Source organism: Balaenoptera ricei, chromosome 20 (assembly GCF_028023285.1).
Source record: "Balaenoptera ricei isolate mBalRic1 chromosome 20, mBalRic1.hap2, whole genome shotgun sequence".
NCBI lineage: Eukaryota > Metazoa > Chordata > Mammalia > Artiodactyla > Balaenopteridae > Balaenoptera > Balaenoptera ricei.
In genome coordinates, this window is record NC_082658.1 from 41,200,502 (window position 1) to 41,209,545 (window position 9,044).

Genomic DNA, 9,044 nt, shown 5'->3' on the forward strand with positions numbered 1-9,044 from the left:
GACCAAGACTGGATGAAAACAGAGAAAAAAAAAGAAGAAGGAACAAAGAATATATGTACATTTATTCCTCCACCAGCCCCAAATAATATCTAAAATTCAGAAGGGGGAATTAGGTATCAGAACCCCAAAGCTTCTCTGTCTCTGCCTGCTCCCTCACCGCACTCCACCCCTCCTTTTCTCTCCCAGAGCCTCCAGCAAATCCTAGAATCTGGATGTCTGCCCTATTCCCATAATGGTTTTATTATAAACCATAGGAAGTAGCCTGAAGAGACAATTAAATCTAACAGCAGTCACAAATAATGGCTCAAAGCTCAACGTTAACTAAGACAAAATGAAAATCCATTGCCTTTGGGAAACACTCTTCAAAATCCAATTGGTCAGGGTTCCCTGGTGGTGCAGTGGTTAAGAATCCGCCTGCCAATGCAGGAGACACGGGTTCGAGCCCTGGCAGGAAGATCCCACATGCCACCGAGCAGTTAAGCCCGTGCGCCACAACTACTGAGCCTGCACTCTAGAGCCCGCGTGCCACAACTACTGAAGCCTGCGCACCTAGAGCCCGTGCTCCGCAACAAGGGAAGCCACTGCAATGAGAAGCCCTCACACCGCAACGAAGAGTAGCCCCTGCACACCGCAACTAGAGAAAGCCCGTACGCAACAATGAAGACCCAACACAGCCAAAAATAAATTAATTAACTGCTTAAAAAAGAATCCAAATGGTCAGCATAAAATGACTCTATAGGGCAAGGCAACTTTTTCAACAGTCATTCCTCCAATATTTAATTTAAAAAATAATCCTGTATGCCACATACTTTAGGCAGGAGGAGATGGGGGTAGAAAGGTGTGTGAATTTGTCCACCCTCCACTTTCTGCAGGCTGGCATGTTCCTTGATGGTATGGACCAATTTCATAATCATCACATCCCCCCCCTCCGTAACCTGAAAACTGCGTTCACCTCTTGGTGGGTGTCAAGCCAAAGGACACAACCAAGCCAAAGATTGGGAGAAGGAAGGATTTATTACTTGCAGCAAGGAAGGAGAACACCGGGGATCTTTCCCAAAACAGTGTCTCCCAACGGCATAAGTGGGGAAGTTTTAAGCTAAGGGTGCATGCATCTTCGTGAAGGGGCTTGGGCAAAGAATTCAGCATAAAATTGGGGCAAAGACTGAGAGTCCAAGCTTCAGTTGATTGACATCATAGGGTCAGAAAAGGTCAACATCATCATTCCAACCCCTTAGATCCTGCAGAACTCAAAGATAAGTATCAGATTTTTATGTGTATCCCTTGAGGAGGAACTAGGACTCTGTTTTATCACTGAACTATTGTTTCTTTTTCTTTTTTTTTTATACTTTTTTAAAAAATAGTTTTTATAGATTTATTTATTTTTATTTATTTATTTTTGGCTGCATTGGGTCTTCGTTGCTGCTCGCAGGCTTTCTCTAGTTGTGGCGAATGGGGGCTACTCTTCCTTGCGGTGCATGTGCTTCTCATTGCGGTGGATTCTCTTGTTGCGGAGCAGGGACTCTAGGCGCGCGGGCTTCAGTAGTTGTGGCTCACAGGCTTAGTTGCTTCACGGCATGTGGGGTCTTCCCGGATCAGGGGTCGAACCCATGTCCCCTGCATTGGCAGGCGGATTTTTAACCACTGCGCCACCAGGGAAGTCCCTGAACTATTGTTTCTTGACTGCTTTTCCTTTGTTCCTGCTTTCACTCACTTTCCTTAAGATCATTAATTACTGAGACCTGTTCAAGGGCAAGCATTGCAGCCAGGCTTAGATGACAAAATGGCTTAGGCTAAACTGGCTTCTTTTATGTCAAGAAAGCCATGACTGGTTCTTTTTGTCCGGGGATCTCCTACTCTATCTGCTTATACCACCCCCCAGTGCACATGGTAGAGCTCACAAAATTCTATGCTCTGAATTCAGTGGACATGGAAAATGACTTGAGCATCTACTGCCTGCGCCTCCTCTCATAGACCTGAAGATTTTCCCATCTCTCTCTCTCTGGGTTAAACAGTGACTCAGAGACTTTTTATTCCCCAAAAGAACTCTGCTCTGTTCCTCTTGATGATAAGAAACCCCAGGGTATTTTAGCATTGCCAGAAGAAGCCTCTTGATCTTACTTTGAATTATCCAATTATCCAAATAGAATTATATCAAGACTTCAAGAAAAAGAGGGTCATTCAATTTCCTGTCATAGCTGGAGTGCTGGATCTTCAGGGCTTGAGACAGTTCCCAGTGGAGGGCCAAGGCATCCCTACTCCAAAGCTACCAGGGTCTGAATCACTACCTAAGGCACAGTCTCTTTCTCTCTCTCTCTCTTTTTTTTTTTTAATTTTTATTGAAGTATAGTTGATTTACAATGTTGTGTTAGTTTCAGTTGTACGCAAAGTGATTCAGTTATGCATATGTATATAAATATATATATTCGTTTTTTACATTCTCTTCCATTATCGGTTATTACAAGATATTGAGTATAGTTCCCTGTGCTATATAGTAGGTCCTTGTTGGTTATCTAATTTATATATAGTAGTGTGTATATTTTAATCCCCAAAAGAGTCTCTTAATATGGATCCACTGACGGGCTTGAGGAAGTCAACAAGCCCTTTGGAACTCTAACTAGCATATTGTATGTGAGGACCCACAGCCTTCATCAGGCAATCAGAGAAGTCTATAGCCCCCAGAAGGTTAGGAACCAGTGATCTAAGAGGTCGCACCTAAGAGTGTGAACCTTCTCAGCCGTAGTTTTCCAGATGGGTCTTTAAACCTGAGCTGGTGGAAGCAAATAGAGACACTGAGAAATGCCAGAAACACAGCTAGTCTGGAGAAAAACAGGATGGAGGAAGAAGGCAAGGGGTTTTTAGGCCTAACTAACCATATTCCAGACCCAACCGAAGAAACCAGGGACTAAGCAGAAGACCAGTGAGGTCCTTGACCATGTCCAGTAAAGCTAAAGCACTGTGTCCCCTGCCAGGGACCTACAGGCAGCCCTTACCGGTGGGAAGGAAGTATCTCTTGCTCTAATACAAGGGTGAGAGCCTGTCAGGACAGGGCTGCCTGCGTGAGGCTTTGCCCTCCATCGCTGGCAGGACCCAGGCACGTCTGTGCCTGCTGATCAGCCACCTCAGTGAGAAGCCCGCGCACCGCAACGAAGAGTAGCCCCCGCTCGCCGCAACTAGAGAAAGCCCACACAGCAACAAAGACACAATGCAGCCAAAAATAATTAATTAAAAAAAAGTCCTCTCTCTCTCAATAAATAAATAAATAAATAATAAAATAAAAATCAAAATTTATGTATCAGAATTTAGGCATTAAAATGAGTACTGATATTCAAAGTATTCTCTGATAAAAAAAAAAAAAAGTCCCAAAGGACTTATGCTCACCTCCCCTCTTCCAGGGCACCATATTTGTACCCCCTGCCTTCAGGCCTAGATTTGTTGGTACTGGAGGCTCGTATCAGGTTTTCCAGACTGAGACAAATTCTGATGAGTAAAATCACTTCACCTCAGAGCTTCGGAATCAGAATCTCCCACGAGGGCCTGGGAATCACTATTTTAATGGATGTCCCAGGCAATTCTTATCATCAGGCACATTTGAAAGATGCTGGAGTTGAATCCCAAATTGGCCCTTGTTAGGTCTAATTTACTGAATAATGGACTCTCCAGCGTTGTGCTAGAGCTAGCTCTGACAGGCTCTAAGAGGCTCACCAGAGCTGATCGGTAAATTTTCAGGAATTTTGTCAGCTGTTTGTTAAACACAGACATTAAATGATATTGAAACTCCACATACTTGTACACTAATGTTCATAGCAACATTATTATCAATAGGTAAAAGGTGGAAATAACTCAAGTGTCCATCAACAGATGAATGGATAAACAAAATGTTGTATATACATACAATAGAATTTTATTCAGCCATAAAAAGGAATGAAAAAAAAATTAATTTTATTGAAGTATAGTTGATTTACAATGTTGTGTTGATTTCTGCCGTACAGCAAAGTGATTCAGTTATACACATATATTTTAATTTATTTTTTTATTGAAGTATAGTTGATTTATAATATCATGCCAACCTCTCTGTACAGCAAAGTGACTCAGTTATACACATGTACACATTCTTTTTTTATATTCTTTTCCATTATGGTTTATCCCAGGAGACTGGATATAGTTCCCTGTGCTATACAGTAGGACCTTGTTGTTTATCCATCCTATATATAATAGTTTGCATCTGCTAATCCCAAACTCCCAATCCTTTCTTCCCCCTTGGCAACTACAAGTCTGTTCTCCATATCTGTGAGTTTGCTTGTTTTGTAGCTATGTTCATTTGTGTCATATTTTAGATTCCACATATAAGTGATATCATATGGTATTTGTCTTTCTGACTTTCTTTGCTTAGTATGATAATCTCTAGGTCCATCCATGTTGCTGCAAATGGCATTATTTTATAAGGAATGAAATTTTTATATATGGATTTTACAGTATGGATGAACCTTGAAAACATTATGCTAAGTGAAATAAGCCAGATACAAAAGAACAAATATTGTATGATTCCACTTATATTAAAAAGACAGAAAGGAAAATAAAAGTTACCAGCATCTGGGAGAAAGAAGGAATAGTTACAGTTTCTGCTGGGGATGATGGAAAAGTTTATTGTTGGAAATAGATAATGGTGATAGCTATACAACATTGTGAATATACTTAGTGCCACTGAATTGTACACTTAAAAATGGTTAAGGGCTTCCCTGGTTGCGCAGTGGTTGAGAATCCGCCTGCCAATGCAGGGGACATGGGTTCGATCCCTGGTCCGGGAAGATCCCTCATGCCACGGAGCAACTGGGCCCGTGCGCCACAGCTACTAAGCCTGCGCTCTAGAGCCCGCGAGCCACAGCTACTGAGCCCATGTGCCACAGCTGCTGAGGCCCGCGTGCCCAGAGCCCATGCTCCACAACAAGAGAAGCCACCACAATGAGAAGCCCGCTCACCTCAACAAGGAGTGGCCCCTGCTCGCCGCAACTAGGGAGAGCCCACACACAGCAACGAAGACCCAGTGCAGCCAAAAAAATAATTAAAAAAAAATTTTTTTAAATGGTTAAAATGGTAAATTTTGTATAATGTATATTTTACCACAATAAAGAAGTTAATTCTGGGACTTCCCTAGCGGTCCAGTGGTTAGGACTGCCCTTCCAATGCAGGGGGCATGGGTTTGATCCCTGGTTGGGGAACTAAGATCCCATATGCCATGCAGTGCAGCCAAAAAAAAAAAGGTTAATTCTGTAAAAATAAAATTATAAACTTAGTTAAATAAATTATATCGGAAAGAAAATAATACTCAAAACTCAGCACTTCTTGATTATTTTTCTACATTTTACAATGATCTTTGCCTGGGAGATTTTTATGTCTATTGTATCTGTTTGGTGGAGATACTATATCATGGTATCCTGTTAAGCATCTCTTCCCATCTCCAAATTCAGTAATGTCATATTGGTAGCTGGATGTTGGCTGCAGTAGGAGTATTTACACAGCAGAAACCAAAAACACTACAAATTAGGGTCTTCTCCCCACCAAACTGTTGGTTAAGCATTTACCAGCACCCCACTGTCTCTAAGCCATAATTTCCTCAATGGTCAAAAGGAGGTCAAAACCTACCTTACAGAGTTTCTCTGAGGATTAAATAAAGATAGTTCTCTATGTGAGGTGAGGGATGTTAATTAAACTTACTGTGGTGATCGTTTCGCAGTATATACATATGTCAAATCATTATGTTGTACACATTAAACTAATACAGTGTTAGAGAGCAATAAAAAAATAGAACGAACAAAAAAAGTTTGTTCAGGTAAAGGGGCCCATTCACATGCCTGCTGCACAGGAAGTGCTGAGTTGGCATCCCTTTCTCTAGAGACCACGAGCTCCTCCAGCAACTTTATAACTCCGGGGGCAGAAGGTGATACCTGCAGGCAAGGAGGCTTATCATCAAAAAGAGATAGCTAAGATGATGTGAAAGAGAAAATGAGAAGAATTTGGCCTTTGTTTTTACTTTCAATCTAGAATGCCAGGGGAGTTCCCTGGCAGTCCAGAGGTTAAGACTCCGCACTTCCACTACCGTGGCCTGGGTTTGACCCCTGGTCGGGGAGCTAAGATCCTGCAAGCTGCGGTGCAGCAATCCATCAATGCATGCCAGAAGGGAGAGGAAGAAAGAGGGGACACTGCAGAGCGAGAAGCCAGCAAAACAGATAATGATAAGCTGGCTCACTGTGGGGTGAGTTGGAAGTTGGGTCAGACGGAGACTACACTTCCAATAAGACATTCCTGGGAAAGGGTGGCCAAAAGGATTAATATGGATTGTATTCACTGGCTGTAAGGTACAAGATGCAACCCTTCACTAAAACCCTTCATGTCTACCCTACTCAACAGCCTCGGATTCGTGTTTCTTTGGGAATGAAATGAATCAAAAAGAATCTAGGCTATCGTATTTTGGGCCCTGGTTGCCAGTGAGAGATAAAGGGACAGCTAAAAGATAAGGTACAGAGGGAAAAATTCAATCAGAAGGTACCACCATGGTGACATAAATTCCTGGGAATTTGGAGAAACCTTGAAAAACACTTTGGACTTCTATCCTCTACAGATTGGAGATCTGCATAAATTTTCTCTAGATTTTAAGAAGCTGGGAGATCTCGGCTGTCAATAGATTGCATTCAATTTTGTTAAAAAATTTAGAGCTATGTAATGTTGCATTGCTTGACAAGTGGGCATTAATATATTTTGGTTTATTTCTATAGTTCAGAAGGTCAGACTTTGAGAAGATTCTTTGTCTTTTAGGACTCCTGGAATTAGGAATATTTTGAGTAAATCCATAAAACCTAAGGCCATTATAGTGTCAGATTACCCTGCTCTCTTTACAAAATGGTTTTTGATGCCCATCAAGATCCGAGCCATCCAAAGAATAGAGTAGGAACAGGGAATGTTAGTAACTTTACAGTGGAGAAGACTGGTAACACTAAATCAACCTAATGATGAAGGTTAATATTACCAATGATGTCATGTGGTTTTCATGTATGCACTCCCAAGTATGATGTGTGATGAGAAGGACAGTTCAGCTTCACAGTATTTTTCAAAAAACCCATAACCCCAGTCTAATCATGAGAAAAACATCAGACAAAACAAGATTGGGAGACATTCTACAAGATATCTGGCCAGTCTTCCTCAAGACTGTTAAGACCATGAAAAACAAGGAAAGACCAAGAAACTGTCACGGACTAGAGAGGAGAAGGGAGACATGACAACTAAATGCAAAATGGTACTCTGCGTTGGATCCTGGAACAGAAAGTGAACGTTAATGGAAAAACTGGTGAAATCCAAATAAAGCCTGGAGTTTAGATAATAATAATATACCAATGTCTATTTCTTGGCTTTGACAAATATATCATGATAATATAAGATGTTAACAATGGTGGAAGTTGAGTAAGGAGTATATAGAAACTCTCTATAAAACCTTTGGGGGCTTCCCTGGCGGCGCAGTGGTTGAGAATCTGCCTGCCAATGCAGGGGACACGGGTTCGAGCCCTGGTCTGGGAAGATCCCACATGCCATGGAGCAACTAGGCCTGTGAGCCAAAACTATTGAGCCTGCGCGTCTGGAGCCTGTGCTCCGCAACAAGAGAGGCCGCGACAGTGAGAGGCCCGCGCACCGCGATGAAGAGTGGCCCCCGCTCGCCGCAACTAGAGAAAGCCCTCACACAGAAACGAAGACCCAACACAGCCATAAATAAATAAATAAAATTAAAAAAAAAAACCTTTGCAACTTTTCTGTAAATTAAAAAGATTTATTTTATTGAAGTTTAGCTGATTTACAGTGTTGTGTTAATTTCTGCTGTACAGCAAATTGATTCAGTTATACACATATATACATTCTTTTCGTATTCTGCTCCATTATGGTTTATCACAGGATATTGAATATAGTTCCCTGTGCTATACAGTAGGACCTTGTTGTTAAAAAGTTTATTTTTAAAAAATCTGGGACTTCCGTGGCAGTCCATTGGTTAAGACTCTGTGCTTGCAATGCAGGGGGTGTGGGTTTGATCCCTGGTTGGGGAACTAAGATCCCACATGCTGTGTGGCGTGGCCAAAAATAAATAAATAAATAAATAAAGTAGGGGTGGAAGCCACCAGCTCTCCATTTAAAAATTAAATAAATAAATAAATAAATAAATAATCTGAATTAAATGGCCTTTGGTCTAACCCAGGGAACCCACATATCCTTATGTTCTGGGCTTTTCTGTTTAAGGAAATATAATTATATGCTTTATTTGTGCCACCTGGCAGAGTATGTTTCAAGGAATCTTCATTTATCCCCACTGGCAAAAAAATGGGAGTCTCCTAGCCCACAAAAAAGAGATGCATTTGGGAACCTGGTCTCAGAAAAGACATTCTCCCTTAAGCTGTTTCAGTAGGATCAAACCTGGCTTCCTTTCCAGGCCTGCACTTGGGATGAATTACCCATTGATGTTTCACTTGTACAACTGTAATATATTGAGATTGAGTGCAACTCTGTGCAGAATTCTGTCCTGAGTAGTTGCATGAGATACAACTACAAGGGATCAACTTGTAGTTGATCAACTACAACTACAACTACAAGATACAACAGATACAAGGGAAAGAAGCAAGCAGGTACCATTTGGAAGGAGTTCATAGTTAGTGGAAAGTACATAACTTCATACAAATCCATCATGATGATACAAGTGGGTGACGTCTCCATAAGTGCAAAGTCCCCATGTTTCAGGTTGAATCCAAAGGGCTGGTGAGAAGCAGAGCATAGAAATTGAGAAATGTTAGGTAAGAATGATTTCCTAAAATAAATAATTTATAGGCCAAATCTTATGGATTGGCAAGAAGGGATTAGGATTTCTCTGTGGAAGGAATAGCATAGGCAAAGTCATGGAGATGGTAAAAAAGGAAGAATTGTGTGCAGGAAAGGGATCACATTAGCTTGACTGGAGTGGAGAAGCCAGATTAGAGTGAAGAGATGAGAATGTCAAGGAGGATAGCCACCCAAAC